At 36.6% G+C, this 27,231-nt stretch overlaps 1 protein-coding gene across 1 annotated transcript in view; it reads right to left on the bottom strand.

The window, feature by feature from the left end:
• The window catches only part of EPHA6 (EPH receptor A6), a 930,608-nt gene that overhangs the window by 74,931 nt on the left and 828,446 nt on the right, over positions 1-27,231 (bottom strand). The window lies entirely within an intron of this gene.

The following is a 27,231-nucleotide window of genomic DNA, read 5'->3' as shown; positions in this document are numbered from 1 at the left end:
CGGGGAAAGAGAGGTAAAAGCTGGGCAAATTCCATTCTCAGAGTGGGTAGGGATAAAAAATTCATCTAAAAAGCAATTGGAAGGAAATCATTAGTAGAAAAATTGCAATGCATAACTTAAAAATTACTAATAAGTAATAAACAAGCAGAATTATTTTGACTAATATAACAAAACTAGGAACATAAAAACAAGAATTTGGAAAACGAAGATGGCAGAAGTAACACTAATCATATAGTTATCACAATAAATAGAGATGGGTTAAAATCTTTATTAAAAGGTAGACTTTCAGATTGGGTCTCATGCACACACAAAGGTACACACTGACCTAATTATGTTATTTGTAAGACACATATCTAGAATGACATGACTCATGCAGCAGAAATATACAAACATTTATAAAACTATTCCAGGACAATCAAAAGTGAAATCAGGGCTTATATTATTCATATAAAAGTAATAATCATAATTTTTGTATATCAAATAGCCAATATCAAAATATATAAAGCAAAACTATTAGAGTTCTGACAGAAATTACAAAAACACCATCTTTCAGAAGACTTTACCTCTCTAGATTTAGATTCAAACCTTCAGGTCAAGAGGCTAATAAAGTTACAATTAAATCACCTTTCTAGGATTCTTTGCTTTCACAGCAGGAGTGAAGAAGGTCTTCAGATACCCCTAATATTCACAGCCTTGCCTCCAACAATATGCTTTAAGAACAGCAGGACCAGATCTTATTGGTCCTTTATCCCTGCTCTGTCATTCACCACAGGAAGGCCTCGTCTTCTGGGTCCATCCTCGATCTTCTACTTTATAGTCTTCAAATCTGAGAGCCTTCCAACTGTGCCCTCGGAACCTCATGGCCCATCATCAATCTTTTCCCTAAAGTTTTGTTCATCTTACTGTTAACCAAAAATGAAGTTTTCTTTGAGAACATATCTTCCTCTGCACAATTTTCATGTCCCAGCTGTTTTCTTTAGTCCTATATGCCATATACACTAGGCTGGGAGAGGTATTTCCCACATCCTATCTTAAAACATCCTACTTTGAACTTCAAAGCACCAGAATTTCCAGTCACCACCCTCTCTGTCATAGTCACCTATCAATACTCCAAGTCACCACCCCTCGTTTCTTGAAGACTTTGCTTCTGAATACAGTCCCTCCCTCCTTGAACTGAATATAGTCCCTCCCTCCAGGAATACAGTCCCTAAGAGTAAATAACCTCAGGTATTTTGGGTTTTGCCTTCATCTTGTCCTGAATGTGAACATTAATATGAATTAATGTCCCCTTAATTCATATTGACATTATAATCCATGTAATAACATTCCTATTTAGTTACCATTCTTTTAACTCCTCTTCTTTTCTGCCTTATATTAGTCATTCACTTCCGTGGTTATACTCTGGACCTTGTCGTTACCAAACTGCATTGCCTCCATAATCTCAATTTCAAGAAGCCCACTCTCCAACAACCACATCTTTTGTTTTTTTGAGATGGAGTTTCGTTCTTGTTGCTCAGGCTGGAGTGCAATGGTGTGGTCTTGGCTCACTGCAACCTCCACCTCCCAGATTCATGCAATCCTCTTGCCTCAACCACCCAAATAGCTGGGATTACAGGCACCTGCCATCACTCCTGGCTAATTTTTGTATTTTTAGTGGAGACAAGGTTTCACCATGTTGGCTAGTCTGGTCTCGAACTCCTGACCTCAGGTGATCCACCTGCCTTGGCCTCCCAAAATGCTGGGATTGCAGGCTTGAGTCACTATGCCCGGCCTCACATTTTATCTTTATCTTTAGTTATAGTAGGGTGTCTCCAATAATCCTTCAACTCCACCAAATCCAGGAATCCATTGATCCTGTCAATTTTCTAGCAAGCACATTAAACACAGAAAAAGGTAAAATTAAAATCAATGTTAACTTAATATAATGTATTTAAATACTATTTCAACATATAATGTAAATGTTAATCTGGTGTGTATTTGACACATATAGCACTTCTCAATTTGGATACTAAATTTTCATTAAAAATGCTTGATCTGTATTTAGATTTTATAAAATTTGCAAATAAAAAACCAGAGTTACACACTGAAGCTTTTCCAAACATTCCTAAAGTTTTAAAAAAATGACAAATGAGTATCGGTTTTAAAATCAAAATTAATTAAACTTAAAAAATCAGTTCCTCAGTTGCTCAAGTCACATTTCCAAGTGTTCATTAGATACATGTGGCTCATGGCTGCCACACTGTATGGCAAAACCCTAGATCACTTATTTTCCCACTCTTCTAGATGACTATTCCATATCTTATCCTTTCTTCTAAACTGCGAACCTCTCCTTCTTCATCCTCAGTTTTAGCTGATTACATCTCCAACATGATGGACAAAATAAAAGCGATCTGAAGGGACCTTCAACAAAATGGTATAACCAAATCTGGACCCAGGGACTCTATTTTCCTTCCAGTACTAGAGATGAACAGTTCATACTCCCATCTAAAGCTAATCATTTCAACTGTGCACTATGCTCCAGTCTCTCTTCTCTACTCAAGGATATAATTTCATTAAGATTGCCTTTCTTTTTCTGTGTCATCTATTTTTCCTTCCCCTGGACACAAGCATTTAAAAAAGTTTTACTGACCTCATTTTGCATTGTGACCAGTGCTCCAACTCTCTTCCTTTTATAACAAACTCTTTGAAAGAGTTATTTATATTTCCTCATTTCAGGGTGTCTACCCTCATTTTTCCATTCCAATTAAACCTTTGTCTCTATTACTTCACCAAATCTATGCCTTCAAAGACATCAATGACCTTCGTGTAGCTAAATCAAACGGTCAGTTCTCAGTCCCCATTTTCCTCAATAACTCCTTCTCTTTGAAATACTCCCTTCACTTGGATCCCATGACACCATTCATTTCTGGCTCTTTTTCTACCTCTTTGGTAATTCCTTCTCAGTATCCTCCTCCTCATCTTCTCAGTCTCTCAGCTCGGTGTGCCCCAGCACTACACTCCCCATTCTCTTGGCATGAGACTGATATTCAGTCTCATGGCTTTAAATATCACTGATGTGCCAGTGACTCCCAAATTTATATCTTCAGTGTGGCCTTTCTGCTCAGCATTCTCACTTGGCACATCAAATGTAACATATCCAAAATATAGCAATTTTTCCTCCTCTGTGACTGCTCTTCCCTGCATTCTTCCATTTTAGATTGCCCAGGAAGCCTTGGAATTTCCGTCATGCCTATTTCCTCTCACATCCAGTGCAATAGCAATGCTGTTAGCTCTACCTTAAGAATATACCAAAAATCATGTCACTTTTAATTCTCCATTTTTAAACTCCTGCATACATTTTAGAATTTGCAAAAGGCAATCATTCTTTTACTTTTTAAGTTAAAAGACTACAGGCTGACATCTAATATAGTCTACTTTTGATGTAAGATTCAATTTATCTGTGTAATTATTTCTGAAGTTAAATGAAAAGATCTGATGGAAAAATTAGTTTTGTTCTTATAAGATACACAAAAATGTATTCAAAGTTTATGGGGAACGAGTGTTTCAGATCAAAGGTTATTGCCACATGTATCATATAAGCAATTATAAAGTTATGCTGCTGAAGTTAGGTATTGGTCTTTTAACGTCCAAAAAAAGAATTATGTTACGTAGATTCTTTGGGATGTCACTTTCTATTTGGTTTTTATTTATTTATTTTTTTTTAAATTAAGACGGAGTCTCACTCTGTTGCCCAGGCTGGAGTACAGTGGCATGATCTGTGCTCACTGCAACCTCTGCCTCCCAGGCTCAGGTGATTCTCCTGCCTCAGCCTCCCAACTAGCTGGGATTACAGGCACCCACCACTACACCTGGCTAATTTTTTGTATTTTGAGTAGAGATGGGGTTTCACGATGCTGGCCGGGCTGGTCTTAAGCCCCGACCTCAAGTGATCTGCCTGCCTCAGCCTCCCAAGTGCTGGAATTACAGGCATGGGCTACTGCACCCAGCACTGTTTGGTTTCTGACGCTCTTTAAATCTTCATTCAAGTTCTGCATGGTTTGTTTAGAAACGATGCAGGTCTCTAATTGCTTTCTACACTTTTTGTTAGGTATAAACAGAATAATAATGTACTGTTATTTCTTAGTTTGTTTCCTGCAAAGAATTGGTCCCTTAGATGTTCTTTTAATCTGTTCGGGAGCAAAAATCTCCCTAAAGCTGTGTGTCTTGATGTATTAGAATCTTGTACTGTTCAAACTGCTCATGTAATCTCACCCCAAATTCAGATGCACACTCCATCTCCTGGCTGAGAATTCCCGATGAACTAAGTCAAAAATGGATATTTGTGCCACAGCCTCCAAACAGACAGGGAAGGGGAAAGATGTAGAGCCATTGGCTTACCAAGTTGTGGTTTCAGAGATGTGCTTTAGATGATAGCAGTGAATAACAAGCACAATGACTGCCTCAGCAAATGGTTTTCCTGTCTCCTTTAATTGAATCAGTCAGTTATTAGGCTCAAATAACCATTTCCTAAAGTGGTTGCAATAAGCAGAAGCCATTGTACTGTACTTTCAAAGACTTGATTCAAACTCAGTAATTGAATAGTCCTGATTCCTCCAAGTCACAGGGCTACAACACTGGCAGAAACCAGCAGAAGCTAGTACTGTCTAGAGAATATTTGTTTTCATCTCCTTTAGTCTGAAAAGGCAGACTATAGGTAAATTAATTAATAAAACAATTAGGTAAATTGTCTTGTTTCCTAAATAGGAAAACTATGTTGTATGGCAAGAAGTACCCGAATATTCTTTTAAATATGTATGTTCACATGGATAAAACTGAATTGCTGAAAATAAGTACTTTGCAACTGTTCTTGCCTGAGTGTTTTATGACGCATTAGAAAATGAGCAGGTGTAATCAATGTAGCCTTATTAAAATCCTTAGGTGGGTAGTAGAATTGAGATAATATGTGCACTTGGTTGGAATGTATTAAAATAGTTCCAGGTACTTAGAAACGAAACACAAATACAGCATCGTTAATATGCTTCCATAACCATTCACATAGATATTATTTCTGGGGCAATGAATCACTACCTAATCATTTAGGTTTTATCTTTCTTGGTATAGTGTTGTGCTTAGCTTTTAGGTTTCTTTCTGTCATTCCGCACACACATCATTTTAAGTACACCTCTATCTTACAAAATGCATCTTTTTCCTTTGGAATCTTTTAAAAAGAGTCTTCCGGAAAACCTTTAATGCCATACTACTATAGAAGTTATGTCATCCAGATCAAGGATAAAATATATTCCTGCTAATAGTAGCTACAACTAAAAAAGTATTGCTAAAAGCAAGAAGGCCGTTTTTGTTAGGCATTCAGATACACGACAGGCTAAAGCTGGCTAAGAAGGCCTTGGCCTGCCATACTGGGGCTTGAGTCCTCCACTCCTCGATGCCCTCAGAAGCGCATCGAGTCCTGGACAAACAGGTTCTGACAAAGATGGACTTGGTCAATGGCCCAGTTTATAGTGGTCCTTGGAATAAGGTTTACCCTGACAGTGAGCGTTTCTTTTGGGGAAAGCTTGTTGGCTGTACTCAAATTACAGTAAATCTGCTCTTACATAGGACTCAGAGTAGAGTTAATAGCCTCACTTTACCCTTTTGGGCGTCTTCTACCACATTAGGTTAGGCTGCTGGCAGGAAACCTGAACCTTTGGCTGGATAATCATAAAGGAGGTTCATATTCTAATAACTGTGAATTCACCTCATCTTCCACAAGTGAAAAGTGAATGAGGATATATCCACCCAAAGCAATTATTTTATTTCCTCTTCTCATCTGTATTATGTCAGGAATTTGCTGGAATGTTCATGCCAACCCCTTCCTGAGTAACACCAGTTGCCTCTGCTTCTTCCTTTTTTAGTCTACCCTTTCCCATTTCTATGCTTCCCTTCTTTAAGCTCTTTCACACAGAAGTTATCAAAATAATATCTCAGAATTGAACTTTTGCAAACCAAATACATTCAACTCTGACTTCAAGGAAAGGAAACAGAAACTGCTGGTGGGAAAGTAATGTGAGGATAATTATTCTTTAAGGAGATTTCTTCATTTAAAAAGAGAATTCTCTACAGAGTTCTATTAATAGGCAGCCCTCTCAGAGACTTTATGGCCAGATATACAGGCATTTGGCTTTAAAGAGGCTCAGTTCTACACACTTCTACTATGAGGTATGGAGAAGTTTTACCTGGTAAAGTTTTCATTTCCTTCTCTGTACTGGAGATCATTTTCACTTTGGAGTGCTAATATATGAAAACTGAGATTTCAGTATGAAAAACCTATGTCAGTACAGTCAATTTTAAGAAAAAGTACACAGCTCAACCTTTTAGAGCAAGGAATAAATTTCTGCTCTCACATGATTTTGTGAGTACTTATGCAAAATGGTAACAATAAAATCCATCTCACCAGTGTTTAAAAAGAACTCATTCCAATATGTTCAAAGGGATTTTTTCCTCTCTTTCCCTCCATTCTTCCCTCTCCCTTCTCTCTTTTTTTCTTTCCTTCTTTCTCTGTCCTTCCCTTTTGCCTTTCTTTTAGAACTAAAGAACAGTAGGGTAGAAATACAGCAGGACACTTCCACTCTTCGTCATACAGTTGGCTATTTTGACTTCACATGATCTTCACTGTTGTTCATTAATAGTGCAATTCTCCTTTTCACCTAAAGTTCCCCTCACTCCCCTCCCCATCTTCACCGCCCCCCACCCCCGCCAACAAGTAAAAATAAACTCTTGGTCTTAAAAGCCAACAAAGCCACTCAATTTTCAGAACTAATAATAGTTTGGAAAAAGGACTGGTCATAACAAAACACTGTTCAAAGAGAAGACAAAAGAAAGACAAGCATGGGATTATGATGAAGGCAAGAAATATGCAGTAGAAAGCAGCATTCTTTAGAGTTGGAAGCTGGAATATTATTTGGTAACCCAGTAAAAGCACTCTGGGTGATTTAATAGGTAAGAACAAGATCTTGAAATTGGAATTGAAAAAGACTTATTATATAATTCAGTCCCTTTGGGCAGGAAAGGAACGATACAATTTTGGATCTAAATTTAATTGGGATTTAACTAGATTCTTTGAAACTTTTTCCCTTTTTTATCTGGAAAGCACGAAGTACTCATCCTTTCAGGAACAGTGATGGACTGCGCAATCCAGGAATGTATGGTGTATCCTAAATCAGGTTCTCAGCAGCCACAGTGGGGCAGTCAAAGGCGCCAGACTGAAATGAGAATCTAAACAGCTTTGCAGTGTACATAGAGAAGTAGGTTAAACCTTTTGGCTAGAAAATGATCAGAATCCTAACTTCTATTTCCACTTTTTTTTTTTTTCTTTTTGACATTGAAAATCTATACTGGAATTTCATCTTTTGCTCCAAAACTTCTGCAGCTGTTTCTTAACAAGTCTTTCTTATAAAGAACACTTAAAAACAAACAAACAAACAAACAAACAAATAAAGAGCATTAAATTATTTTGGCCTGAGTCTATCCAAAGCCAAAGGTTTTTAAAAGTACTATCTTCCAGGCCGGGCACGGTGGGTCAAGCCTGTAATCCCAGCACTTTGGGAGGCCGAGACGGGTGGATCACGAAGTCAGGAGATCGAGACCATCCTGGCTAACACGGTGAAACCCCGTCTCTACTAAAAAGACAAAAAACTAGCGGGGCGAGGTGGCGGGCGCCTGCAGTCCCAGCTACTCAGGAGGCTGAGGCAGGAGAATGGCGTAAACGCGGGAGGCGGAGCTTGCAGTGAGCTGAGATCCGGCCACTGCACTCCAGCCTGGGCAACAGAGCGAGACTCCGTCTCCAAAAAAAAAAAAAAAAAAAAAAAAAAGTACTATCTTCCATGCAAACAATAGCAGGATTATAGCAAGGAGACTTGATATTAAAGAATAATAAGGCAATATGTGAATTAAGCATATTATGTTTGACTTCTATCAAGGACTATGCTATTTGCATAATCTAATTGAATATGCTCTCAAAACCCATATTTTCCAACACACAACTCTCATATGCTACTCTGCAGTCAAACAAAAGACCCAACCAGGCTTGATTAAAATGTATTACACTGATGGGATAAGAATTTATCTCAATTGCTACTTCCTCATGATCAGATTATAGAAGTCCTATGTCTTGTCATCTGTCATTATTCTCTTTCCCTGTCCCTCACCCTTCATGAACTTGCTCCAGTCTTCCTGGGAATACAGAATTAAGGGAGAGAGGAGCAGGAGATGATTGGATAAAGTGAGAAATTGTGAACTTGTCATTATATCTCAAAACTCATGGTCTGAACCAATGTTATTTATGCTCACAGGGAGCTATTTGTGATACAGACTGGCCAAGTTTAGCATGAACCTCACCAGTGAGATGAAACTTACAGTTACATTTTTACCGAAGGGATAACTGAGACTCTAGGAGATATACTAAAATACGTGTGGTCAGTGACTGACTTGATACCACATAGGAGCCACCAAGGATCCTGACAAAAGCTAATCTAGATTCTCTAGAAGATCCTCAGTGATATTTTAAAAATGATTGTTCGTGGAGGTCCTCAGCCATTCCACAGCTCCCAGATCTGATGAGTGAAATTCTCCTCTGTGGAAGGACTTGGTATCCTGTACAGATAAATAGCAGCAGTCTAGTGCAAAAAGTACAAAAGCCAGCACAATATGTGTTTCAAAGAAAGAAATATAAATGGAAGTGTATGTGATGGTGGTGATTTACAAAGGGCCTATATGGATAATGAACAGACTAGAGTGGAGTGCTATGCTGCCTGCAGAAAATTCATTAAAATATCCGACATCTTTCAAATCAGATTTTTTTTTTTTTTCTGTTTGAAGCCATTATAAATCCCGTGCTTTGTCCATAATTACTTGACAGTGAGTGATCTGCGCCCTATATGTTGCATAACCAGACAGTTGCAGCTATACAAGAGTCTTCCATTAAATAAGAACAGTCCTAAAACAGTAGTTCTATTGCATAAATTCAACAGGTTAGCCTGGATTTGGCAATAATATCCTAGGAGACCTGAGAAAACTCTATGGAAAGAAAGATGTCAGAAGACATAAAAAAAAGTGGCAAAGTCCTTTTTGACCTGAGTACTAGAGATGGGAAAATATTATATTTTTTATAACTGAGAGGAAAGGATTGCTTTTGTCTATTTTTGTCAAATTTCTTCCCAATTTTGACTAAGGATACCAGTCAATGATATTTTCAAACTCTGTGGGAAACCATTTTTTATCCTGTGTTTAATCATTCCATAATCTAGCTGTATTTATGGTGTTTTATGTGGACATTTAGAAGCATGCCTTGTAAATTAAAAAGCTAATTTTGAGGTCTTTTACTTCCCAGCAAATGGGTCAGGTCAGACTTTTCTGCCCTTATTTGGTTGGTGGGTATTATAGCTGACTCTTCATTATCTACAGAAGAAATGATTCTTTGAGGTGGGGTATTTATTGAAGAGAAAATCCTCCAACCACATTTCAACATGCCTAGAATCTGGGCCTTTCATCAAACTTGCAAATAAGTTGCAAAAGATGAGTGATTTGTCCTCTAGTGAAATAGGCAAATGCATTAAGGAAAAAGCAGAAGAAGTTGAGGGCCTGGATTATCCATCAGCTGTTAATTCATACCTTAATAATTGAGAGTTTTCTTTACAGTTGCTGAATATTTATGAAGGTTCCACAATGTGCTGAAAAGTAGATGTAACAAGTAAAAATACTAAATACAACCAACCTGCACAGTTTATGTTTAACAGGGTTCTTACTACTAGACTGGAACAAGCAAAATATAATTTGGTTTCAAACTTAAATGTGAATAAAAATCATGGGGTGGGAGGTGTCTGTAAAAAACTGCAGATTTCTAGATCAATCTCAACCTCAGAAGTCTTCTTTTTTTTTTTTTGGATAGGATATCACTATGTTGACCAGGCTGGACCTGAACCTCTGATCTCAAGCAACCCTCCCATCTCAGCCTAAGCTAGGACTACAGGTGAGTGCCACCGTACCTGGCTATGGTCTGCATTTTTAACAATTTACCATAGATTTTTCCAAACACGTGGTCTAGAGACTACTCTTGGAGAAAATATGACTCTAGATCATGACAAGAAAAAAGCTTATTTCCTGGGAGATGCAAGATAATTAGTGATACACTCACCTACACAATTAAAAAGAGAAGAAGCCAAAAGAGAATGCAAAGTAACATAAGTAACATAAAGGATAACATGGGTAAATATGTATGTGTGTGTATATATATATAGATATAGATATAGATATATCCAGAAAGAAAAAGAGGAAGTCAACAATAGAATAAGGGACACGTATGAAAGATCTTAGTATTTTAGAGATTTGCTATAATGCTATGATGTCTGTAATTTACCAAAAGTTACTTCAAGTTTGATGAAAGGCCCAGATTCTAGGCATGTTGAAATGTGGTTGGAGGATTTTCTCTTCAATAAATACCCCACCTCAAAGAATCATTTCTTCTGTAGATAATGAAGAGTCAGCTATAATACCCACCAACCAAACAAGGGCAGAAAAGACTGACCTGACCCATTTGCTGGGAAGTAAAAGTTAGTGTACCTTTGGGATCTCACAACTCAGGGATGACTCACTAACATTCTAAAAGCAAGCCCAGACCTTAGAAGGAACTGATACAACTGAGTTGGCTATTTATACTGGATCAATACCAGAAGCTTTAATAATTAGCATAATGAATGTCAGAATGTAAGAAAAGGATTTTCATTGACTGACTTAGTGGATATCTTTTTTTTTCCTTTTTGAGACAGTCTCACTCTGTCACACAGGCTTGAGTGCAGTGGCACCATCTCAGCTCACTGCAACCTCTACCTCCTGGGTTCAAGTGATTCTCCTGCCTCAGCCTCCCAAGAGCTGGGACTACAGGCACCTGCCACCATGCCTGGCTAATTTTTGTATTTTTAGTAGAGACAGGGTTTTGCCATGTTGCCCAGACTGGTCTCAAACCCTGACCTCAAGTGATCTGCCCGCCTTGGCCTCCCAAAGTGCTGGGATTACAGGTGTTAGCCACCATGCCCAGCCAATTAGTGGATACTTAATCAGCATAATGGGTATTAGAAGTGGGCCTTCATTGGTGGAATTAGTGGTATTCAAGACAATTGGCTAAAATATTTTAGAGATACTTCTTCCTCTTGCATAATCAGGGCATAGAAATCCAGAAAGGTCTATGGTTAGCTGGTCATCTGAAGGAGGGATCCTGATCCCCAAATAATAACCAACGATTCAAGCAGTGAATCTGAGGATTTCTGACATCTTGGACAGTAAGTATAAAGAATCTTGGCCCTGGGATGTTGTTTTGGCTTCTTTGATATTTTTTCAGGCAAGATGTTTGAGAATCCCCTATGAAAAGAATCTGGGAGTCATTGATTTTATAGAACAAATTGTATGACGGTTTTGTACTTGTTTGTTAATATTCATTTATTTATTTGTTATTATTTGTTTAATAAATGTCGATATATGAGGCAGAATAGGTCTGATTTACTCTTATCATACTTTCAAGCAAGATTATGAGGGCAGTTGCTAACTCTCAGACATTTCAGGTATTTTGGTGGCTATAGTTACCTACCACAGAGACTTTTTGTGAGTTGTCATAGACCAATTCCAAAATCAAATGCAAAAAAATATAAAATAACGTAAATTGAGGGAGAAATTTGGTGACCATTCTCTTGGTGATCTTTCTCTTGTGAGAAAAATTAATAAAGCAACTTACAGTTTCTTTAGTGCTCTCTCTGTAAGACAAGAGTATTTACTGTCTTGCTCTTTTAGTTCCAAGAAGATACAAACGAGTCAACAGAGACTTGAACAGAAGTAGCTTCCAAAGGCAGGATGCTTCTGCTGGGTGACTCACTAGTGTAATTTGCTCCATGAAAAAGAGCAAATATGAGAAATGGGGATAGAATTTTGATCTGTCAGGCACTGGTCTGCTGCTCTTTCCAATGGGCCATGCTTTCCAGGTTATTTAAGAGTTTGCCTAGGATGTTCTCTACAAAGTATACTTTTTCTTATTTACATAAAGGCACTTAGATATAAAAATGTTCAAATGTATTGCATGATAATTTATTTTTCTACAGTTTAAATTAAATTGTAAATGGAAATATATCTATGTATCTTTAGCAACCTCTTTCCTGAGGTGATATCGTATAAAATAATTCATAATGTGGAACCAAACACCTTTCCATGCTGTCTGGTAAAAATATCTGTGAAGTCATTTCAAAATATTAAAGAATCAAATGATAGAACAGCAGATTAATTAAAACCATAGACATAAATGTTTAAGAATCTTACTCTAAAATGTCACATTTTCAATAAAAGTAAGAGATTTAGTCTGGGTATTCAGTTACTTTTACAGTTAATGTGATTTATTAGACAAGGTTAAGATGCAGAGAGAAAGTGGGAGATATCTATAAATAACTTTGTATATGTTTGCCACAACTTGCCAGCTAATCATCATCTTGAGATATGATGGTTCTGATTAATAAACCAAAAGGGAAACTCAATTATGAATGCATGCAATCAAACTTCATATGCAAGCCAAAATAAACCTGGCATTTGTAAGTCAAAAGAACCCATTAGGGAAACTAATACGGTAGTGTCCCAAGGCTACATTGTGTAGAAAATAATGCTCTCCAGTTTAATAAAAAGAGGTAGGTGAGAAAATATTTAAAACACAAACTACTTAGAATATAGCATATGACAACAGTACACTAACGGAAATAAAGGGCTCAAGTCCAAAGAGAAATGGCAGTGTCCTCAATTCTTCAGTTGGATTGAAGAAATATTCATTGAATAAAAAACTAAAGCCTCTTCTCCAGAGGGCTGTGTTTAGATCGGGGAAATACAACCTCTCGTTGGTTTTTATCTCAGACATAGGGGGTTGTGATGGGTGGAATTTTGTCCTCCCAAATTCCTATGTTAAAGTCCTTAACTCCTAGTGCCTCCGAATATGATTTGATTTAGAAATGGGGTCATTGTAGAAGTCATTTGCTAAAATGAGGTCATACTGAAGCAGGGTGGGTTTCTAATCCAGTATCCCTGGTGTCCTTATGAAATGGGAAAATTTGGACAAAGAGACACACAGGAGAATGCCACATAAAGGCATGCCCACATAAAGGCAGTGATAGAGGCGATGCTTCTACTAGCCTACTCGCCAAGGAACATCACGGATTTCTCTCCACCAGAAACTAGGAGAGAGACAGAAAGCCGATTCTCTCTCACAACTCTCAGAAGAATCCAAGCCTGCAGAGGTCTTGATCTCAGACTTCTAGCCCCAAACCTGTGAGACAATAAATTCTGTTGATTAAGCCACTCAGTTTGTGGTGTTTTGTTATGGCAGCCTTAGCAAACTAACACAGTGATAGAAATAACAATAAAAGCACAATCTCTCTCCTCAAAGTGCTTACAAACTGTAGTTCTATTGTACAAGTTTGTAGATAATTCAAATTCGTAGAGTTTTGTTACATAAACAGCAACATTCAGGAGTCTGGAAACAGAATAGGAAATAAGGGGAACATGTGTTATCTAGGGCTGAATTTGGACAAAATTCAAGGCAAGGGGTCAGATGATTCAAGGCATTAATGAGTATTCTTTTTGGTTTTTTTTTTTTTGAGATGGAGTCTCGCACTGTCTCCCCAGCTGGAGTGTGATGGCGAGATCTCGGCTTGCTGCAACCTCCGCCTCCCCGGTTCAAGTGATTCTCCTGCCTCAGCCTCCTGAGTAGCTGGGATTACAGGCACACACCACCACACCTGGCTAACTTTTTTGTGTTTTTAGTAGAGATGGGGTTTCACTATGTTGGCCAGACTGGTCTCAAACCCCTGACCTCATGATCCGCCAGCCTCAGCCTCCCAAAGTGCTGGGATTACAGGTGTGAGCCACTGTGCCTGGCCAATGTGTATACTTTAAATTGTGGACCATGTGACCCAGGCTGGGAAGACAGGTGAACAAAGACATAAGGAAGGTGTGTGTATTGATGAGCTAGATCAAAAGCAGGAAAAGTGAGATCAGTGGGAGAATTGGAAGAACTGGTAGTTATGGAATTCTGTTTTAAGGACTTCTTTTCTTTTGGCTCTAAATTTGGATACATGATCCCTCTATAAAGGACAATTGTGATGAGGTTGGATCTTTTAAAAAAATTTTTAATATGCTGATTACATGTCTGAACTTTTAGTGAAAAGCATGTTGTTGTTGCCTTATCAATCTTTCTAAAAATGTATTTAAAAAATATTATAAACTATTGCAAACATACAAAAGTCACATAAACACTAATCTGATAATAAACTATGTATCCAACTCTTGGCTTTAAAAATATATATATTTCTAATATAGCTGAAGCCCCAGGAGTTCCTTCTCCAGATCTCATTCCTTCCCCATGATACTTTCTACACTGAATTTAGCCTTTTCATTCTCGTGTATTTTGCCTCAGAGTTGTTCAGAGGCAAAAGGGCTGAAGTCTGTGTACCTCATATCCTTAGTAGTTATTGGTCAAAGACGGACCCTAGTGGGATGTAACTTCCAAGTTGCTTCCCAGATCTTGTTGCCTGCAGGGAAAGTGGGTTCCAGTAGCTTTTAGGGCGGCCTCTGACAAGGCCCTGTGTATGCAGTACATGCATATTAGAAGCCTGTGTACACAGAAATGGTAAAGGGATATGAAGAACCCCAGGAAGCATACTGCCAGTGCCTGCTACATAGCTCATCACTTCGATACAGCACACTTTATCTATTTTCTTGTTGGTGGACATTTAGTTCAAGTAAATATTTGTTCCACTTGTTAACAGTAGATGCTAGGGGTATGCCATAAATATAGGCATCTTTAAATAGTCCCTAAAGATTATTTTATTTTGTGATTAAAGAAATAGTTCATGTCACCCACAAAATTCTTCTCTACGGGAAATTAGCTGAAGGAGGAGGGGAGATTATTTATTGCAGATTGTCAGAGATGAGTTGAGCTGGGAGATGAGCCAGGACTCATGCTCTCGGAGGATGGCTTGTTTTGTCGCCTTCAGTCTGAACGCTCCAGGTGAGAGGTCCTTACTGCATTTTGGGACAGGGTCTGTGACTAGGCCTAAGATATTTTCACTAAAGAAGAATCCTTTTCTTAGGGCAGCTCCAAGCCCTTTTTAATCTTCCAGTTTATACTTTGCTTAATCCTTAGTTATTTTGCATATTGTTTTAAAAAGTGTTTCATCTTTATTGTCTTTTTCATGTGTTAAATTAATATTTACTAAAAAATTTAAAAGTGGGAATCAGGAGATATTTGCATGAAGGAACAGGCTGATGGCCTAAGCCTAAAGCAAAGGAGGCTTGGAATTTATTCCTCCTTCCTCTTCCACCTTTTCTCTCTTTTCCCTCAGCTCTTAGTTTTGACGTACTGCTAAAAAGATCTCAGTCTCTTATTTGAGCTACAAAGGGTCACCAGGATCTATAAGGAAGCCCTATCAGAGAGGTTGGTGGCCTAAATCATACGTAAACAATGCTTCTGACATTTCAGTATACACTGGGGGAAGAGGGATACTTTTTCACCAAGAGAGCGAAGCACGGTTTGCAAATTTGCTGAGAAGCAGTCTCAGAGCTGTGCTGATTTTGTACATGCTGATCATACACTTTGTATACAAGGACTACCAGGACATTCACAAGAGGAAATCCAAAGGTATAACCCTCAAGCTTGTATACATTTGTGTAAGCCCCAAAGAGATATTCAGAAAGTTCTGACTGGGAAGGAATGCTTAAGGAAGACCGCTGAAATGAAAATAAACCTCACTACAACTTTAATTTCAGGATTCCTTTACTGAAGTAGGATTTTCCTTTTAATGATGTGGTTTAAGAATAACCAACTAAGATGCAGTAATTACCATTGAAAGTAGAAACTGGTTTCACTTCAAGGCAGAATTTTACAATTCTCCCAGTTTTGTGTTCTTCAAAAGTTGCCTAGGTTAATGTAATTTCTACTAGGATTTTTAGTCTGAATGTCTGCAAAACCTGATTATTTTACTTAAAAATAGAATTTGCATCTTGAAAACCATGATGTTTTATGAATTATAAGTGTCTCAGTAGTAGTGCCCCACCCACATACACGCTAATGTTCTAAAAAATTTCTGCAGTGTTCAAAGCCAGTGGAGGGGCTGTCGAACTACATTAATTTTTTTCTTAAGATAAACACAGGGGCTTGAGACACCTCCAAGGATGCTGACCAGCATTAGGGAGCACAACCTTAGCTACAATTCTTTTTGCTCTGAAATTGTCTTGATAATGTAATACCAAAAATCCCTCTCATTATTTTCCATTTATATGAAAAGTACAGTGTATACTATGAGGACTCAGAAAGATACTGAAGGTGTTACAGCATCACACAAAGAGATGTTATTTCTGGATGTACGAAAAGAGCAGGGAACTAATATTTTCCACTTTATTATAGGAAGTAATTCACCTTAGAAATTCAGTGGAAGATACTGTTCCTGAAGTATACTTTGAGAAAATGTATTCATAAAAATGACAAGCTACAGAAAAGAGACATTGAAAACTGGAAGAAGAATTCAGATTAGAACAAAGCAAGACTACTGTCTTAGATACTTTTTTACTAATTTTTACTTAGAAGAAATTGTGATTTTATATTAGGATGTCATATCTTTTGTATGTTGAGTAGGCCTGTGGTTAATTTAACACATGGAAAATTTTATTTCATTTTATTTTTGTAACATAGGTTTAGGCTATTTTGAGTAATCCCTTTGTCATCACAATGAATCCAGAATTGAGGAATACTCTCCAGATATTGTCACCTGTCAATGTCAATACTGGTGGGCCCTCTCTGGCTATGGCAGCTAAGATTCTGGGCACAATACAGGCAAATCAAGCGAGCTCACAGAATGATGCTTTAATGAGGCATATTTCTGTCAGAATGTGCCACATTTGTATTCCATTCTTGTTTGTCTCTTGTAAATTGTGCCCCGCCTCACTTATCCTCTCTTTCATTTTGAATTGTTCCAGGCAAGCTAAATTCAAGCTACATACACTGAGGGACAGGAACTTTGCAATCTGGTCTCAACACCTTTCAAACTACACAGTTCAGATTCCTCTGCACTTCATTTCTTTCCAACGTGAATGGCAGGATGGCTACAATCTAGGGAGTAGCAAGACATGATGAGTTTTTAAAAACTTTTATTAGAAACTATATTGATGAAAATGTGACCTAGATTAATCTCACAAATTGAAAGCTACATAGCTAGTGAAAATGAATATACAACGATATTAAAAAATCAAGAGAGCAGTGCAAAATACTGAAGGAGCTTAATGAATGCTATTATATATGATTGTTATTACAATCCTCTTTCTATCAATGTTTTATAGGGTTTCAAGAGTAGAAATTAAAAAAAAAAAACAAAAAAACACAGAAGAATATGTAGCCAGAAACAGAATTTAAATGATCACAGAAAGGTAATGTTCTGCTCTTCAGATTTCCTTATATTTCTCTAATTCAGAATAAGAACAATAGCCATCCACAAATAGTTTCCTGTATGATACTAGTAGGTGCTAAAATGCCTTATATCTTTCCGTGCCATTTCTAGTACTTAAATAAATTGTAATGGTGGAGATAGAATGGGAGGCTCTTACTTGAACAAATGTGTTCTAAACTCTATGATAATATATATTAAAGCATAATCTGTGGTAGTGCAGGAAAATAATTTATAATCATTTTATTCAAAATTCATTAACATATAAGCATAAAAAGAACCACTTATTTTTCAAAGTAGTGCCTGCAATTGCTATTATAACCTCTGGTAACTTTTCCAGTACAATAGAAGATCACTGTGGTACCTTATATTTTAATATTCTCTTCAGGCTTAACCTCTTACTGTTTTTCTCTTCCTTAATTAGAGTTCAGTCAGGTTGTTGGGTTTGTATCTCTCTGTTTTTTCCCCCATGTGTATCAATTAGATTATGAAGTATAGGACATTTGATATACTGAGCCAATATGCAGAAACTCTGCCTCATACCTTGCTCTGAAATCATAGCTGCCCTCTTGCCCTGTGGGACATTTTCATCATCTCTTCAATGTTCTCAAAAGCATAAATTTCATTCACATGCAAGATAACTTAGCATTGGCATTTAAAAATGTCACCGAAAAGTCTGCACGTTTTATTCTCTTTTCCATGTCAGTTTCTCTCTACTCCTTTCTTTCTTCTACCTGATTTGTTCTGAACACAAACTTTTTTCACTTTAATAATTCCTTTTTCTAATTTTACATTTGATCTTTTTACTGGGATTTTGTTTCTAATTATATCTTAAATTTTATAGATGGAAACACTGACTAAATCAGTTTAAAGTCCATTATTGGAATCCCAATTCAAGTCTGGGAAACTTCGCAGTTAAATATTAGCAGACAATTTCATTTGCTCCTTCCTCTCTGGGTAAATAGTTCAGGGTTATTAAGCTTTTAATAAATACACATTTTAAGAAAAATCCTGGTTTATCATGGCTTATTAATATGCACATTTTCTATCTCAGACAATATTAAACTAAGAAAGAAAAACAAAAATCAAAATTGCTCTTCCCTGATTTTCAGAACCCTTTCCAAATGTCATGGGTTCCGTTCATTCACCACAAGAGGGCATACGTATACAAATGTATCATGACCCTTTGGTAGCATGGTTTGATGAAGATTTTACAAAGGTGTTGTTTTATCATGCTCTTATGTCTTTTTTCCCCCTCCGCATGTGCAGTTTTAATAAAGTGATCTGGAGACTACTGTAGTTTCTTTCTTTCTTTCTTTCTTTTTTTTTTTTGAGACGGAGTCTCGCTCTGTGGCCCAGGCTGGAGTGCAGTGGCCGGATCTCAGCTCACTGCAAGCTCCACCTCCCGGGTTTACGCCATTCTCCTGCCTCAGCCTCCCAAGTAGCTGGGACTACAGGCGCCCGCCACCTCGCCCCGCTAGTTTTTTGTCTTTTTAGTAGAGACGGGGTTTCACCGTGTTAGCCAGGATGGTCTCGATCTCCTGACCTCGTGATCCACCCGTCTCGGCCTCCCAAAGTGCTGGGATTACAGGCTTGAGCCACTGCGCCCGGCCGAGACTACTGTAGTTTCTAATGTTGAATGTGGAATATGAATTTCACCTTCGAACAAGGGGGCTATTCTAGGTCAAAACTCTTGAAACTGCAATTCCCACACTTTTTTCTATTTCCCATAAGGTGTATTGGAGTTCAAGCAAAACCTAATCATTTCCAAGTGCCTTAAAACACCATTGACTTTAGAGATATTAAAGTTTCGATGGCATAATCTGAAATAATACATAATTGTTTTAAGACTCTGAGATAAAATTAAGCACCTGAGGCAACTAAGAAAAGTTGTTTATGTTCTGGCCATTGGTTACAGTTATATCATAGTTTAAAGGTATTTTCACAAAATTTTAAGGTCTTCAGTAAGTGCCATGGAAGGGACATACATTTTTACATTGGTCTATATTGGAGAAAAATAATTGTCATAGATATATTAAAGAGAAGAAAATGCAAGAAAAAGGTAGCAAAAGGGAAAATACTAAATTCAGCAAAAAGAACAACAGAGAAATAAATTAGCGCTCATAATCTCACTCTTCATTATAAAGCATGTTTTACATGAAAAACTATCTTATGTTAGAAACTAAAAGTGTGTGGGTGAGATAGAATAGTGTAATGCTAAGAATAATGTCAGGGAAATTATTAATTTATGTTGTGTAGTATGCTTAGTGTAACCAGAACAGCTCTAACTTCCCATTGTTTACTCCCTTTCCTTCCTATTTCCTCCCCTTTTCCACTGTATTGACAATTCTTTTACCTGCTTGTGACTTCTGTCCTATCTAATGATGTGTAAGGCTGGAGGAGGAAATAATTGGATATGTGTCTAGATTGCAGCAGGGCAGTTAATCAAGATGGTACCCTTAGATAACCTGTTTCACAATCACCTGGGTGTTTATTAAAAATCTGAATTTCCAGATTGGAAATTCTTGCTATTCTTCCCTCAGACATACTGAATAAAAATGAATTTCAGCGGCTGAAACTGGAAATCTGCATTTTTCAATAAGTGTTTCTGGTGACTCCTATGTTGTTAGTCCCAATAGCGGCTAAGGATCTATGATTTAGCTTATTTATTATCCTGTTGGTTCTTATAACATTCTGTAAAATAGAGTGGTCAGTTTTATTAATTCTGTTCAAGATGTGGAAACCGAGGTATAAGGATTTCAAATTAATGATCCATGTCTGTTCACTGAATTATGGTCAAGCTGAGATTAAAGTCACAGCTCCAAGTTTATAACCTACTGTTTTCTCTACCATATTATGTCTGCAATATTTCCATTTCTTAATGACTCCATATCCATACTGGGCTACTGAAAAGCCTTGACTATGGAACCTATAGAGGGTAGCATGGAGATGAGGGTATAATAGTTTATTCCTTGACTTCTTTGTTAGTTTTTACTTTATATAAGAAAACAACTTGATTCTATCAAATTTATGCTTTTCCTTTAGTGGCAATTATTTTTAAAAGTAAACATAGTTTCATCTTAACTGAGAAACACAGCCTGAAAATTTTCCTAAAAAAAAAAAAAGAGCCTTTAGAAAACTACATGCTATAAACACAAATTTAAAATGTTGATTTCTCTTAAAAAGTTTACTTTTATAGCATACATGAAAAACAAACATTTGGACTACTAAAAGAACAAGGTAATGATTCAGCTTCCATAAAAAGAAAATTAAGGACCAAGACCTAAATTATGCAATATATACAGGCAGGAGTAATCTAGAAAGCATTACCTTTATGTATAATTCATTTAGCAGCTGCCTTTTTGTGACACATATTATACACTGATTAAGAGGATGGTTAAACAACTGAGTAATGTGTATGCTTCATATGATAATACCCTGTTCTTATTGCAAGTTTAAAGAAGCAAAACTAGGTACAGCGAAACTTTGTGTGTTTATGTTAATGGGAACAGGGAATGATGTGAATATATGAAAATATTGATGGATCATAGATGCATTCAGAGCTGTTCCTTGAAGAGACAGAGAGGCCCAAGGGAGAGTTTGAGGAAAGCTCTGTGCAGTCATCTTTTCAGTGGCTTTCTTTTGCTTTCCTGCAATAAATCATGACTGCAAAGGTTTGACCTATATAAGCCTGATCAGTAAGTAGCTAGCACAAACCAACCAACAGATAGCCAGGTGGGAAAATACAGTAAATGAAAAAAAAAAAAAAAAAAAAAGGCATTTATTTCTTAATAAGGATATGGATACGTTTTTACAATATTTAACATTTTTTATCTTTAAAAAACACACTTGAAGATTCTGTAGCATTTTCTCTAGCTTCAGATCTCCTAATCATTATTTATAGGTTAGGAAAAGTTGATGATTCTGGGGCTTATGGTAGGCCCTATGGTGACATTGAGGAGTAGGTATTGGATTTGAAACTCTGGGGAAGAATCTGAGGTTTCTTGGTATATTGCCCAGAATTCCATTTAAAAAATCAGTAGTAGTAATATTCATTTCCTTAATCTCTTTATCTTTCATTTAAAAATAAACGTTGCCTAGTGAAGTGACCTCCAGCCATCTTTTTGATTAAAGAAGTAGCATTAAAACAAACGAACATGTTATTTAGTGACTGAGTAATACCAGAGAGAAGACATTTTAAATATACCAAACAGAAGGCTATCTTGGAACTCTGCCAGGAGCTCTTTCTTTCTATAGTTTTATAACATATACTGTTTTCTTTCCTTTACCATAAAAGTACAATATTCACTGTAGAATAATTTGAAAAGGTTGGTAAGAAAAATAAAAAAAAAACCATTTTGAGATATGTTTGCATTTGTAACATTTATCACCAAAGACTAAGAGATCTTTCTCTTTTTTCCCCAACCTTCAAAGACTTTCAACTGCTGATATCCATTGCTTTCTCCAAGAGTCTCAGAGGTGAGACACTGAAGGGAGTTTGCATATGACAGAAGAGAATTTGTAGTGGAAACTACTGGGGAAGAAGGAGGATTTGATTGTGCGACAGGCACTTTCCCCAAACATTGTTACTGCAATGGCTAACAGACATAGTCTCCCATGGAATAGCTGTGTGACTTGTGTAAATCATTTCTTTGGGCCTCAATTTCCTCATCTAGAAGAACAAAAAGAAAAACTCAAAATGTACACACACACAAAATATATATATACATATGTATATTCCCCAAGCAGATCTATTGCCACGGGATATCCCAAGTATCTTCACCACTCTTCATTTTTTTCTTTACCAGCATACACCAAGGCACCATCATTTCCTGTCTAGGGTTGTGCAAATAGATCTCTTTGCTATCTCTCTCCCCTCCCCTCTCTAAATCATTCTCAACGTACAGCCAGAGCGAGCTCTTTAGAACACAAATCATATGTTGCCCTCTGCTTAAAATTTTCCAGTGGCTTCCTTTTGTAGATAGAATATAATTTCTACTCCTTTCCACAACCTTTGAGTTCCTACAGCATCTGGCTCTTCTGTCCTTGGTTCCTTAACATTCTCTCCTACCTCTCAGAGTGTCAACCATCCTGGCTTTATTCCTAGTTTTAAAATATGCCAAGCTTGTTCCCATCTTAGGAGCTGTATTTGTTTTTCTCTCATCTTTGAATATTCTGACTTCAAATCTTTTCCTGGCTGGTACCCTTACAATTTTCACGTCTTATTTCAAAGGTGACAACCTTATTAAAGAAATATTTCCTGGCCATGTTTTTCAAGGTAGCTACTCACTTTTATCTTTTGTTATATATCCAATATTTATCACTATCTGAGATTATCTTTTTAAAAAACTTTTAAAAAGTATTTTTTATTTCTGCCATCCTCAAGACTGTAAACTGTATAAAGAAAGCTTATTTATTGGAATATGTCCAGTGACCAGAATAGTACCTACGAAAACAGTAGGTATTCACACATTTGTTGTATAGAATCTCAGATTATAATTACATACACAATAGCATGATCATTTAAAGTTTTCTCCCCAGCACTTTTTTCAGCTTTATTGAATATAATTGACAAAAATTATATATATATGGTATAAAATTTGATGTTTTTAATATACATTGTGAAATCATAACCACAATCAAGCTAGGTAACATATTTATCACCTCACAGCACTTTTATCCCCACTGCCTAACTTAGTGACTAATAATATTAAGAATATATGTAAAATGAATAAATTGTGATTATTGGACCCCCAAACTAACTATGTTTATAGTATCCTTATACCTAGTTAGTTTGTGTGATTGTTGGGATACATTACTTAAACTCCTCATTTTATTATTTTTCTATTTCTGTTATCTACTAATATGGAAGTTTTCATAGTTGTTGATTACTATTATCAGGTAGAATGTCTTCAGATACAAGTCATAGAGTCATAATACCCAATACTCAGGGGCTTAAGCAAATAAAACATTTAATTAAATTACAAATAAAAAACAAGAGTAACTCCTTAGGCTTGCTGCCTCATGTCTGCAAGAGGGCTGTCACAGCTCCAAGCATTATGTCCTCCCAAAACCATATTCAAAGCAATAAAGAAAGTGAAAGGGCCAGTACTAGAAAGCTCCCCACTCAAACCTATTTTTGATAGATTTCAACTAGAAATTTTCCAAGAAATTCCTCATCTCACTTCTATTATATTTAAGTGATCGGTCAAAGTGTAAAACTTAAGTGTCTAAGGATAGTGGTATAACTATAACTGACATATAAATCCTGATTTATTTCTTGGATCTGAGCTCATTGCAAACATCCAAATGTCAAGATTTCATTTGCCAGGAAGAAATAACAAGAGAGGTTGAATGGGCAGCCAATAGTGTCTGTTGCAAACAGCATAAATAACCGGTAATGTTTTCACTTTATTTGCCATTGATGTGAAGTTTTTTACCCTGGGAATAAGTAAACTTTCCCATAAAGATTTCATGTGGTTTGTCCGGTATTTATCACGTTTTTCTTTTTAGCTATTTATTGTTGAAGGAAAAAAGCATTCTTTTCATATCAGAGATGAAACTAGCAATTAAACATCAGTTATAACTTTATTTCCTGTGTTGGTACCTTTGAAACTCTAGGTTTAACGTCAGAAGGTATGTTCTTTTAAGTGGGAGCAAAATTGAGTATGCATGGACATAAAGAAAGGAAGAATAGACACTGGGGACTACTAGACGGGGGTGAGGTGAGGGTTGAAAACTACCTATTGGGTTCTATGCTTACTACCTGGGTGATGGGATAATTCATACACAAAACTTTAGTGACACACAATTTACCCATGTAACAAACCTGCACATGTACCCTCTGAACCTAAAAAAAAAGTTACCAAAAAAAAAAAAAAAAGTCAGCATGTTTGTATACAGTTTTACTTTGTCTTTTTTTCTGCACAAGCAAGATGGGGCAATGACATTGTACACTCTGCTTGCTGGACATGTGCTGATTGATCTTTCTCAGTAAATCAATTTAGTCTGGGTTTGTTCTAGAATCATGGGAACAGGGAGAGTTACTCAATTAGACAATGCTAAATGTTGCTAACACACGAACAAACAGCACTTGGCATTTCATGAGGTTCTTATTCATCAAATTGTACAGAAAATATCTTGAGAATTGTGACTGGCATTTGATTATTCTTCACTGATTAGTATTTAGGACTAGATGCATTGCAGATATTTATAAGTATTAAAATATTATGTATTCTATGATTTAATAAATCATTTTTCTTGGATCTTATCAAGGCTATAGATATTCTTTTGTGTTAAATATGCTTTTAGAGACTTTTCCCCTCTGTTTGTGAATTTTCTTGTCTGCTTGGGAATGTCCTAACCCATCATTGTAAGTGCTTTAACATTTGCTACATTTACTTCTTTCTATGGCAGAGTTTTCATTTCTTTTGCGATATGTTAAAGATTGTTTTAGGTTTACAGATTGGTGGGTTGTGATTAACAATGATATCAGAGAAGAAATGAATGTAATTGTACTAAAGACAATGTTCTTATAATTTCAATCTCTTTCTATCTATTTCTTATTGGTTTTATTATCAGCAATTAATAAAGAAGTCATTAAGTAGTATATTACTGTGGGTGTTGAGAAGCTTTAAAAAATGTAATAGATAAAATCTCTTGCTCATCACAAATCTATAGGAAATGTTATCTTAGGACAAAATGGAAACAAAACAACCCCTTGTAAGTGACACACCAAATCTTGAGTGCTGAAAAGAAAGTTGGAGTTTCTCAGTATTCTCTTGTGTTAAATAATGACTTCCCAGGTCTATGTCTTAGAGTCCGCTTCTTTTTTTTTGAGATGGAGTCTCTTTGTGTTGCCCAGGCTGGAATGCAGTGACACAATTTCGGCTCACCGCAACCTCTGCTTCCCAGGTTCAAGCAATTCTCCTGCCTCAGCCTCCTGAGTAGAGTCCTCTCTTTAAAACACACATTGAAGAGACAAAAGGCTTATTACATGTAAGAAGGACTTCTTGTTTTTGTTTTTTAGGGTTTTTTTTTGTACGTGCTTTGTACAAATAAAATATAGAGGTTTTCTCAAAGCCCGACTTGCCCTCTTAATAGTATATATGACTGAGCCAGATGGATCTATTTTCAAAGTTTTTGATGAAGCTCACATTTTATCAGTCATTTTCTCCTTTGTGTATGATAATCTCAAAATCTTTTTCATTTGTTTTTACTAAAAATCACTCTGTAATGATCACCAACTGTTGTTTCCTAAGCTTCATAGATGAGGGCTTTTCAGGAAGTAATTCTTTATGCAGTAATTTCCATTGGTATTGTATTAATTCCCATTTTCCACCATATGCTTAACATCTAGCATTGTCAGTTCACCTAAGAAGTGTATTTCATAAAAGTTCCGTGTCCTTCTGAAACTATCATCCCAGACAAGTACCATTAAGATTTTGGGTCTCTATGCCTATGATCCAAGCTGATGTTTATGGTGTTCACACCTCAAACAGTTATCGGAGAAGACTCTTACCATGCATTTAGCACATATTCTGTCTCGTCTGTTACGTATGTTTCTTTTTCATCTCCATTGTGATGAATTTGCTTTCTGACAAATGGGCTCAAGATGTAGAGACTACTAATTTTTAAGAATATATCTTTTGTATTAGATAATTAGAATATCCTTTACAAAAACTTTATATTGAAAAAGGTGTATCAAAACTGTCAGATTTTCTCTTCATGAATTAATCTTTCAGACATTTGCTGGATCAAGAGCACTGTTTTCCTGTGAGTTTAGGAAACCTAGTATTGGCACATCGATTTCTTCCTCATCAGCGAATTATAATGGTGAATACGTTTGAATGGTTTTGATTGACTACTAGCATAGTATCTATCATAGAACTATTTTTTTTGTGAATAGTCATTTTGTTGTTTTTCCCAAGTGGCATAGCTCCTTTCTTAATAGATGAATTTGGTTTATCTAGCCTGGATTTTAATGTTTTTCACTTTTCCAAGGTTTATTTCCTTACCACCTTTTTTACTGAACAATAAGTTATTTAAATCTTCACATCATAGCATTCTGATAATGCTGCTATTTTTCTCACTTTTCTTTATTCTTATGTGGCTGAATTTAGGTTTGCCTAAAAAAAAGGGCCATTTCCTTTCTTTGAACTTCCCAGTGAATTCTCTGAAGGAACTTGTTCTTATATTCTATTTATGCTGCGATATGTAGCTTATGCTATGTTAGTAGGTTATTTGGTTTTGCTGTGTCCCCACCCAAATCTCACCTTGAGTTGTAATAATCCTCACGTGTCAAGGGCAGGGCCAGATGGAGATAATTTAATCATAGGGTGGTTTCCCCCATACTATTGTCATGGTAGTGACCATCACGAGATCTGATGATTTTATAAATGGGAGTTCCCCTACAAATGTTCTCTCTTGCCTGTCACCATGTAAGACGTGACTTTGCTTCTCCTTCACTTCTGCCATGATAGTGAGGCCTCACCAGCCATATGGAACTGTGAGTCAATTAAACCTCTGTCCTTTATAAATCACCCAGTCTCAGATATGTCTTTATTAGCAGCGCGAAAACAGACTAACACATTTGGTTTCATGATTTTCTACCTAAGTGCCTGTTTTGTGCCTAAAGCAGTCAAACCCCCTCCATTTTTAGCTTGGTCAAGCCTTAGAGAAAAATTGGGTGCAAGTAATTTTTCAGCTGAGACCCAGTTTAACTAGGGTAGAGTTAGTG

This window comes from Theropithecus gelada, chromosome 2 (genome assembly GCF_003255815.1).
Source record: "Theropithecus gelada isolate Dixy chromosome 2, Tgel_1.0, whole genome shotgun sequence".
In the NCBI taxonomy this organism is placed as follows: domain Eukaryota; kingdom Metazoa; phylum Chordata; class Mammalia; order Primates; family Cercopithecidae; genus Theropithecus; species Theropithecus gelada.
Note: the sequence above shows the minus strand (reverse complement) of the source record. Positions and strands in the feature narration are given on the sequence as shown.